This window comes from Hibiscus syriacus, unplaced genomic scaffold (assembly GCF_006381635.1).
Source record: "Hibiscus syriacus cultivar Baekdansim isolate YM2019G1 unplaced genomic scaffold, ASM638163v2 tig00112925_pilon, whole genome shotgun sequence".
NCBI lineage: Eukaryota > Viridiplantae > Streptophyta > Magnoliopsida > Malvales > Malvaceae > Hibiscus > Hibiscus syriacus.
In genome coordinates, this window is record NW_024063420.1 from 1,562,516 (window position 1) to 1,570,983 (window position 8,468).

The following is an 8,468-nucleotide window of genomic DNA, read 5'->3' on the forward strand; positions in this document are numbered from 1 at the left end:
CTCGAATCATCCTTTAATTTCATGACATTATTCAAAATTTACGTCTTGAACCCTATTTTGTTATTTTTTTCTCTATCGTACATTAAATATTTTTGAAACCCCTTTTTCTAAATAAAAGATTAATCTTGATGGGCGGGATGAAATTTGAAGATAATCTCTTATGTTTAGAAATTCATGTATGATTAGAAGGGAATTTTAAGGCACATAATGTAGGATATGGTTCACATATATGAAATAAAAGGATAAGTAGGCCCAAATAAGTGTTTAAGGGTTATTGAACCAAGGATCAATTCATTCTGATGCCTTCAATCTTGTCTTGTTCGATTGTATGCGTCCTTTATGATCTTCCGGTGAACTGATCTTCGAACCGGTCGTACTTGATCAATCTTATGGTTTGAAGCTTGATGCGTCATTTGACTCAGGGACTCTTTGCATGTGCTTCTTGTCATATTTTTTTCTTTGCTCTTCTTTTCTTTTCTTTTTTTTTCTTTTTCTTTTTTTTTCTTTGCTTTGATGTGATCTTTGCACTTTGCATTTGGTTTACCTTTCAATATCTTATCTGGATTGATGTCTTCACTCATGCGAGCAGATTTTCTCCATCTTGCCCCCGAGTGTGGAGGGTGATCCTTGGTTAGCGTTGAATCAGAAGAAAATACTATTCAGGCTCAAATGGGGACACAAGGGATATATTTTCTCCTTTTGCTAAGGGATAATGAAAAAAGGTCGTTTATCATTTCATACACAGAAGTTCTTGTAGAAGAGGTATCCCTAGAGGGATAATTTTTCAGGATTAATTTTATTCACATGAAAACAATGTAATTAATGCATGATAGACTTATTTCGAATTAATTTCCTTTTTTTCTGCTTCTTGCTTCTAGCGTGTCTCAATTGTTCAGGCTCATCTTCAGGAAGTTGAGTCGATATGCTCCATATTGTGTCTTTTTGTAGAAAGGTTCATGTTCAAGTGAACATCTTGTACTCAATGCTTTCAGGTATTATTGGTAGAAAAATGTCAATTTTACGTCTAAGAAGACGATGGTGTGACTTTATTGGCTCAACAAAAGGTAAGGGTACGATTTTTGTGTCTAGAAGAATATAAAGGTAATATTTTAAAATCTAAAAGAGGGTAATGTCAAAATTTGGTCTTTTGGTAGTTATCATGAATTATTTAAGGTAAAGAATCGAGAGATTTTATTTCTGTTTCTAGATGGTATAAGAAAGGTCTAATCTTGACATATGTCAAAAATCTATAATTCTTGAAGAATTAAAAGAATCTGTAATTTATTCGATATTTGAATAACTATAAGATTAAAACTCATTCAATTATTCAACCTTAGAAGGTAGCATAAGTTCAATCATTAAAATATTTAAAAAAATATTCAAGCAAATATTAAAGACAAAACAAAAACGAGTTCAAACAAAACAATGCTCTCAATGCCATTGCAAAAAACTTTCTAGTAGATGTCAAGATCCCTTATTGATTAGCATAAGAATGCCCCATTATCCATTGAACGTCCATGCCTATGAATCAATCATATTTTGGGATCTTGCGCTTCAGTGCCTTACAGTTCTCAACGGCATGTCCTGAGCTTCCTATGTGATAGTTGCATACTATATCAACATCATAAACCTCAGGCTATATGGACTCTTTTCTCGGATCCTCCTGGAAGGCTCGACCCTACAATCAGCTGAATAGGCTCCCACCATACTGATTTCAACTTTTTCCTTTAATCATTCGAATCCTGATTCTATTCTCAATGTGATGTCACGTGATCAGGACTACTTATGTCGAATTCTCCATGTCTTAATTTCATGTTTTCATGAATGATACATGTGAAAATGCTTAAAAAATTGAAATACATATGCAAAATGCAAAGATGCAAATACAGATGCAAAAAATGTTGATCCCAACGATGAACATCGTAGAACAATTTCACCAGAGATAAAAGTCTTCACATTACAAGTTAGTCCATCTTACAGAAATGTTTTTGTTTGGATGTTGAGTCTGAAGTGGGTTAATTCTTCGTCTCGGATCTTCGTCCTTAACAATAATGCCCCTAAAGCGTTCTATAACCTAACTCCGTTAATGCCCTGTATGGTGCTGAAGTCACGCGTCACTCCTTGGTAATTAGCGATGGAATAATCATAGATAAGGCTCTACTGCTGGATTACTCCTAGGATCAGTTGATCATCATTTTAGCCTCGAATATTGCACAATCTTCGAGAAAGTCTCATTCTTGTACTCTGAACTTTTTTAGCCCTCGGTGCATGCCTGTGTATGTGACTATTTTATTGAAAACTTTTACCTCTTCTTGTGAAAATTTACTCTCGAATATCACCTTACGGATCAACATTTTTGCATTATGTCATGACGATGCAATGCAATGCAAAGAAGGATGAAAAATGATACAAACAAAAGAAAAGAAATAAGTTAGTACATGTAAGATAATTGACACAGATAAAAATGTTATTCAGAGATGAATATAACACCTATCCCGACATGATATCTACCCGATCATGCTTTCATTAGATAGCAAACCTACCCGGACATGTTTTCTACCCAAATGATTTATTTCAAGAAAATGATCATAACCGCATAGTACCTAGTTCGCTTGCTTTTATTCAATCAAAATTTAAAGCAAAAGATAAGGGTTCATAAACGCTCCTCCTTTGTGTACACTTATTTTTTGTACCTATTGACGGACATAGGTTCGGTATTACTATACCTAGGGTAATCGTTCTTCGGTGGGTGAAAGGATTAGTTGTGTGTTATGAGTTCACCCTAATCTTAGAAATTTCATGATTCATTCACTTATCTAAGAGAAAAATTACTCATCATCACTATGTACTAGTTTCGGAAACATTCACTAGTGCTTAAGCAGTTAATCTCACTATTGGTCTTCTCATGTTTTAACTTCAATACTCTCATTTTTACAAAGAATACTCTTTCGCCTTAGTAAGGGAATGTTATTAATGCTAAAAATATAACATATTTTTAATGTTATTTAATTCTATTTTAAATAGTTTTAAATATTATTTTGGAACGAAATTTTTACCCTCACTATTTAACTTATAAATAGTGGACAAGTCCTCATTTGATATATCCCTAAACACATTTTCTTTAGAAACACTTTCTTTGGGTTTCATAACATGTTTTGAGTATTGTTTTGAGTTCAGGGAAGAGTAGTATCATCCAAGTCCACTCCATTTTTCGAAAGTACAAAATTTAGAAAGTCGTGTTGACTTCGGAGGGTCATTATTCTATTGTAACAATTACATACATTAGGACGAATTCGTTTCTAAAATAGTGGTTAATATCACGAGACCATTAATCAGTTCTTTGCTTGTATATTTCGTTTTATATTTTTTTCGTCAGTGTTAATGTCTTATTTTGCAGTAATCAATTTTTTCAACAACGCATACAAAAAAAATTATGAAATATAATATCATAATATTATAAATATTTATAATTAAATTAAAACAAGAACTCAAATAACTCAATACATGCCAACTATCCATCTCACGTCAAAGGCGCGGAACCAGGAATTTACTAAGACGAAGATTAAAGTGTTTTTTATTTTCTATAAATACTTAAAACAAAATTGAGCATTCTAATGGAGATTCATGCAACATTTCCAAGCTTTTACCTTCATTGCTTTCTGTTTGACAAAAAAAAAAAAAGGATTAGTTGATATTGAACAATCATTATGCACAAAATCCATTTGAAAAACACAATAATTTCAAGGAAGACCCTAAATACCGTGATTGATGCTAAAAATACTGAAACAAAAGTACAGCAAATTGATTTTACAATTGGAACATTGTAATTTAACGCAGTAGAAAGCATGTTGAACTTGTCAAGTCATGATCAATATCCTCATTGATAATTGAAGGTAAGACTACCTGAATTGAAGAGAATACTATTTGTAATTTTCAACATACAAAGTAATTATGTGCTATAAAAGAAAGCGTTGGGAGCTATGCAACCAAACAAATGATAACATCAATCGACACTGAACAATTTAGAAGCTTACTTTATCCTTCTCTGATTTCAGTAACTCCAAGCTCCTCCTGAAGAGACTCATTCAGCTTGTGCTCCTCTGGAATTTTACAAATGAAGAAGATGATGTTTCATTTCTTTGACAATTGATGATATTGCAAGTATCATAATTGGAACTTCATGGTGTACAAATATACCTTGCAATCTCATCTGCAGATTCCCAAGTTTATCACATTCCTTTTCAAGTTCCATATTCAATTGCTTTATCTGTAATTCATGATTAGCTTGAACTGCCCCCAGGGGCCTATTTTTCTCTTCCAGCATATCAGCAAGCTCCTAGAAGACATTCATATACATATATATATATGAACAAATACGTCAAGTTCATTCATCATCCAAAGAAACAAATAGAAAGACAGGTGAAATGAGATGGGAAAACCAATAGAAAATGTTTATTATCCACTAAGGCCAAAAATCAAAACAGCAGAAGGGTGCATGAATCATGACCAAGTGAAAACCAATTATATCCAATCATCGCAAGAGTGCCATTACCTTTTCTCTTCCATCATGTTTAGAGGATACGCCATTGACATGATGATTTTTTACTAGACTTGCTGACTGGTCACCATTTCCCTGGAGAACACATTAAGAATGCAGGTTATTGACCTGGTGGCAGTGGAATAGTAATTCAAGACAAACTTGCAACAGATCCAGTGGAAATAAATACATGTTCCAGGACAGGAACAGCACAAAAACTCACCAATTAATATCATGTGAGCCACATATTTGAACAACTAAACCATCCAAGCATCCCAACCAACTCATTTCATGAAGGATAAGCATCAAGGCCACAAGGTTACAAGAAGTAGGAGGCCAATTTTTCATTCTAAGACAAAGATTCATTTCCGGATTCTCTATGGCATCTACCTAACGGGAGATTCAAGGTTGCCAAAGGTGTGAAACATGATATAATGAAAATCCATTTTACATATGCTTCTTGCAAGATAATTACAGCATAAATAACAAGAGAAACAGCAAATGCAGTATGTAAGGTTTATTACATGGAACTACATGGGCCTTCTGAATTCCAGAACCTATTACAATAATTCCAGAATTTCTCAATAAACAATAAACCTCAGACAACTCAAATTGAGTCTAAAAACTACATTGGATGCATGAATTCCATTACTTGATAATTTGGATCAACCAGAGTTGCATATGTCAAGCATGGATGATAACTTCTTAAAGTTGAAGACTACCTTTTAAAGTCTATGTATTAATTGAACTAGCTTCTCATAAAGTAGCTTCACTAACAAGTTATTTCACATCAAGAGAAGCCAACCGGACAAGTAGGAAAAATATACTATAATGGTATTTATCAAACAGAACCATAAAAAGTTCACACAAAATTATTAATGATTTGAGATAAAATCAACAAATCCAGTTTTTGGTTTCTTCTGCCAATAGTATCAAGGTGTTGGTTGCACAACATCTTCCTCGACATCACTACAAAATCCAGACATAGCCAACGTTTGCGCTACGCTGTTATCAGAATAGCAAAAAGAAGAAAACAACAAGGAGTATATACCAACTACGTAAGAAATTTAGATGAAAAAAAAAAAGAGTTACCTTGAAACAAGACTCTTGATGACGGCAATAGAAAAAACATAAAATCAAAGAGAGGAAACATACATATACATATATATATATATATTAGATTGAGCCTACCTTAAACCTATAAAAACTACGTAGTTTGGTGTACATATACTTTTATATATTCAAAAAATAATCATACTTTTTAATAAAATAATGCAGTAGTTATACTTTTTATAAAATAGCATTATTTCAAGGTTTTATGCTATTTTTTGTTCTAATTTATTAAATAAATGTTTCTTAGCCCCAGCCTTCACCTCGTCAACATATTTCTAGAAAGCAGCTTCCGTCACCTTCTGTGCTTCCACCGCCACCACCACCACCACCTCTGTCTCCACCTCCCAAGAAATTAAATCCTCCTATTGTCACTCTGGATGATTTGTTTCGGAAACCAAAGTAACTCCCTGGATCTACTATTTGCCTTTGTCAGATGAACAAGTTGCAGCAAAGCCAGCAGCAGAGGGCAAGAACATCAAGCAGTAGAGATCAGGTTGTTCATCGGTTTTCTTATCGGTCGGTGGTCTGTAGGTTAGATAATGGTAAAGAAGTGTCACATAATTGCATCTTTGCAGGTCTGCAGGTTTTGATTATTGGAAGGAATTGTTCCAGCCATGCGAAGGGAACTTATCCGGTGATTGGTATCGGTTTTCTGACAGCTACTTTGGGCTTGAGTTTTAATATCCTTAAAACTTAGAGCTCTCTTTTGTAATAGATTGGTTCTCCTGAATAATATCAGCTACTTTTATGAAACATGATTTTTTAGAATCAAACTCTGCATGTTTTGCATAGATTACTTAGCTCAAGATGGATGAGATTCGCATCCAACTCGTTTTATGCATGTGTAGTTTTATGCTGGATTTTATTTGTGCAACGTCCAGCTGAGCTTGGTGAAGGGATGACTCGAGATTAATAAGAATCTTCTCTCTGCCACATAAATTTCATGTTTACATTATGTAAGTTACCCTAAAGTGATCAACTTCATTGGGGTCGATATGCATTTTTTAAACTGAACTGAGCTTATTCTTTTATTTTGGTTATTGGATTTTATTTTTCAGTTCAAATTGGATCATATTGGAAGATCAGTTTTTTTTGGGATAAATTGGAGAGTTTCACTCAGATGAATTTTGATGAGTTTTAAGGGTGTGTCTGGAAAGTTATATAATGATTGGATTTTGGTTTACTTATAATTACCTAACTTATAAATATTTTTACTTCAAATATAATAATTAATGGAATAAATTATAATATTTGATTAAACATGTAATAATTGTATAATTATATGCAATTATATTTAAATCTAATTAGGTAATATTTTAAAAGTATTAATATTTTTAATGAATTATAATTTAATAGTTTTTTATATGTAAATATTTAAGGTTAAAGATTATATAAGATTTTTAAATAATTTAAAAATCCTGGAGGCTATTTTTTAAATAGTAATTTAAATAAAATTTAAAATAATTCAAATAAATAAATTTTAGAATTTAAGGTTCGATAGTATTTCACAATTCTTAAATATATGTTGTATCAATCCAATAAAATTTTAACAAATTACCCATGTATCATATAATATATAGTAAAATTTGGATTATGATATAGATGATTTGAGCGAAGAGTTATGACCCTGGTTTAATGAAGAATAGTAAATTCAAGATGAAGAATGATGCATGTCCAATAGAGAATGAATCCCCAATTGCTTTTTTTAATCTCGCAATGAGATTTATATATTGACCTTTAATGTTTATGCTAGGCCTAAGGTTATGATGACTTTTCATAGATTGACAAAATATATAAATAGATCGTACAACAGTAGATTTAATCATGATAAATCTTGTAGACTTGTCCGAGGTCTTGCCAAGGGCCTTTGGCTTGTCAGATGATGTTGAACTCTAAAGCCTTTGCTCAGCGGAGTTCCTCTAGAGACTGTCTTTTCAGAGGTTTTGACAAGTAGCAGAGCAATAAGGGAAGTGTAGTTTGCAGAGGATATTTGGAGGAGGTACATCCTTTGAAGTGTATGAGAAACAACTATTTCATTATGACATTGATGAACCATCAATTACCACTAGAATTGATAACAATCAATAATCAAACTACCTAATAAGATTATAATTATGACTATAATAATCTTTAAAATCTAAATTCATAAAATATCAAAATCTTAAATTTCAAAATCGAAATATAGAATCTTTAAAATAGTTTTGGAGCAATCCAATCAGAAAATAGTAAAAAATTAATTAACTTTTAATTATTTAACATGACAAGATATTGATATCACTTGTTAGATTCAAAATAAAATAAAATATAAAATTCAAATTTAAGGTTTATGTTAAATTATCAATAACAACAAACTAAATATGGAAACTGTTGAGTTAATCGATCGAAGGAATCGACCAAGAGGGGGGTGAATTGACAATTAAAATTTTGGTGGAAGCTTTAGCATAAATTGAAAGTAATTGCACAACGATATAGAGTGGTTCGACTTTCTCAACCAAAGTCTATGTCCACTACCTTAGCTATCCACACTAAGGATTTTCCAATAAATTCACTAATTTGTTCTTTCTTTTGAGGCCAAAGAGATAACCTTACAACTCCCTCAAGAATATACCCCAATTCTTGAGAACACTCTTTCTCAAAAAGAAGATTACAAATTTGCAAACTTACAAGGAAATTCTCACAAGGTAGATTGTTTGCACAATTCTAGAACAAAGAAAAGAACACTAAAAATGAATACAATTGAGTACAAGTAGTGTTCTTGAAAGCAAAATGAATATTGAATGAGAAATAGGCTTGAAATGCTCAAACTTGAGGTTTGACG

The 8,468-nt window shown here is 32.3% G+C and overlaps 1 long non-coding RNA gene across 1 annotated transcript; it reads right to left on the reverse strand.

Annotated features, from left to right (window-relative positions):
• Positions 1-3,635: 3,635 nt before the first annotated feature.
• LOC120184563 lies at positions 3,636-4,341 on the reverse strand. The gene is made up of 3 exons (XR_005522039.1): positions 4,198-4,341; positions 4,035-4,100; positions 3,636-3,659 (listed from the first exon to the last, which is right to left on the reverse strand). It is a non-coding gene; the product is annotated as an uncharacterized LOC120184563 (long non-coding RNA).
• Between the last annotated feature and the right edge of the window lie 4,127 nt (positions 4,342-8,468).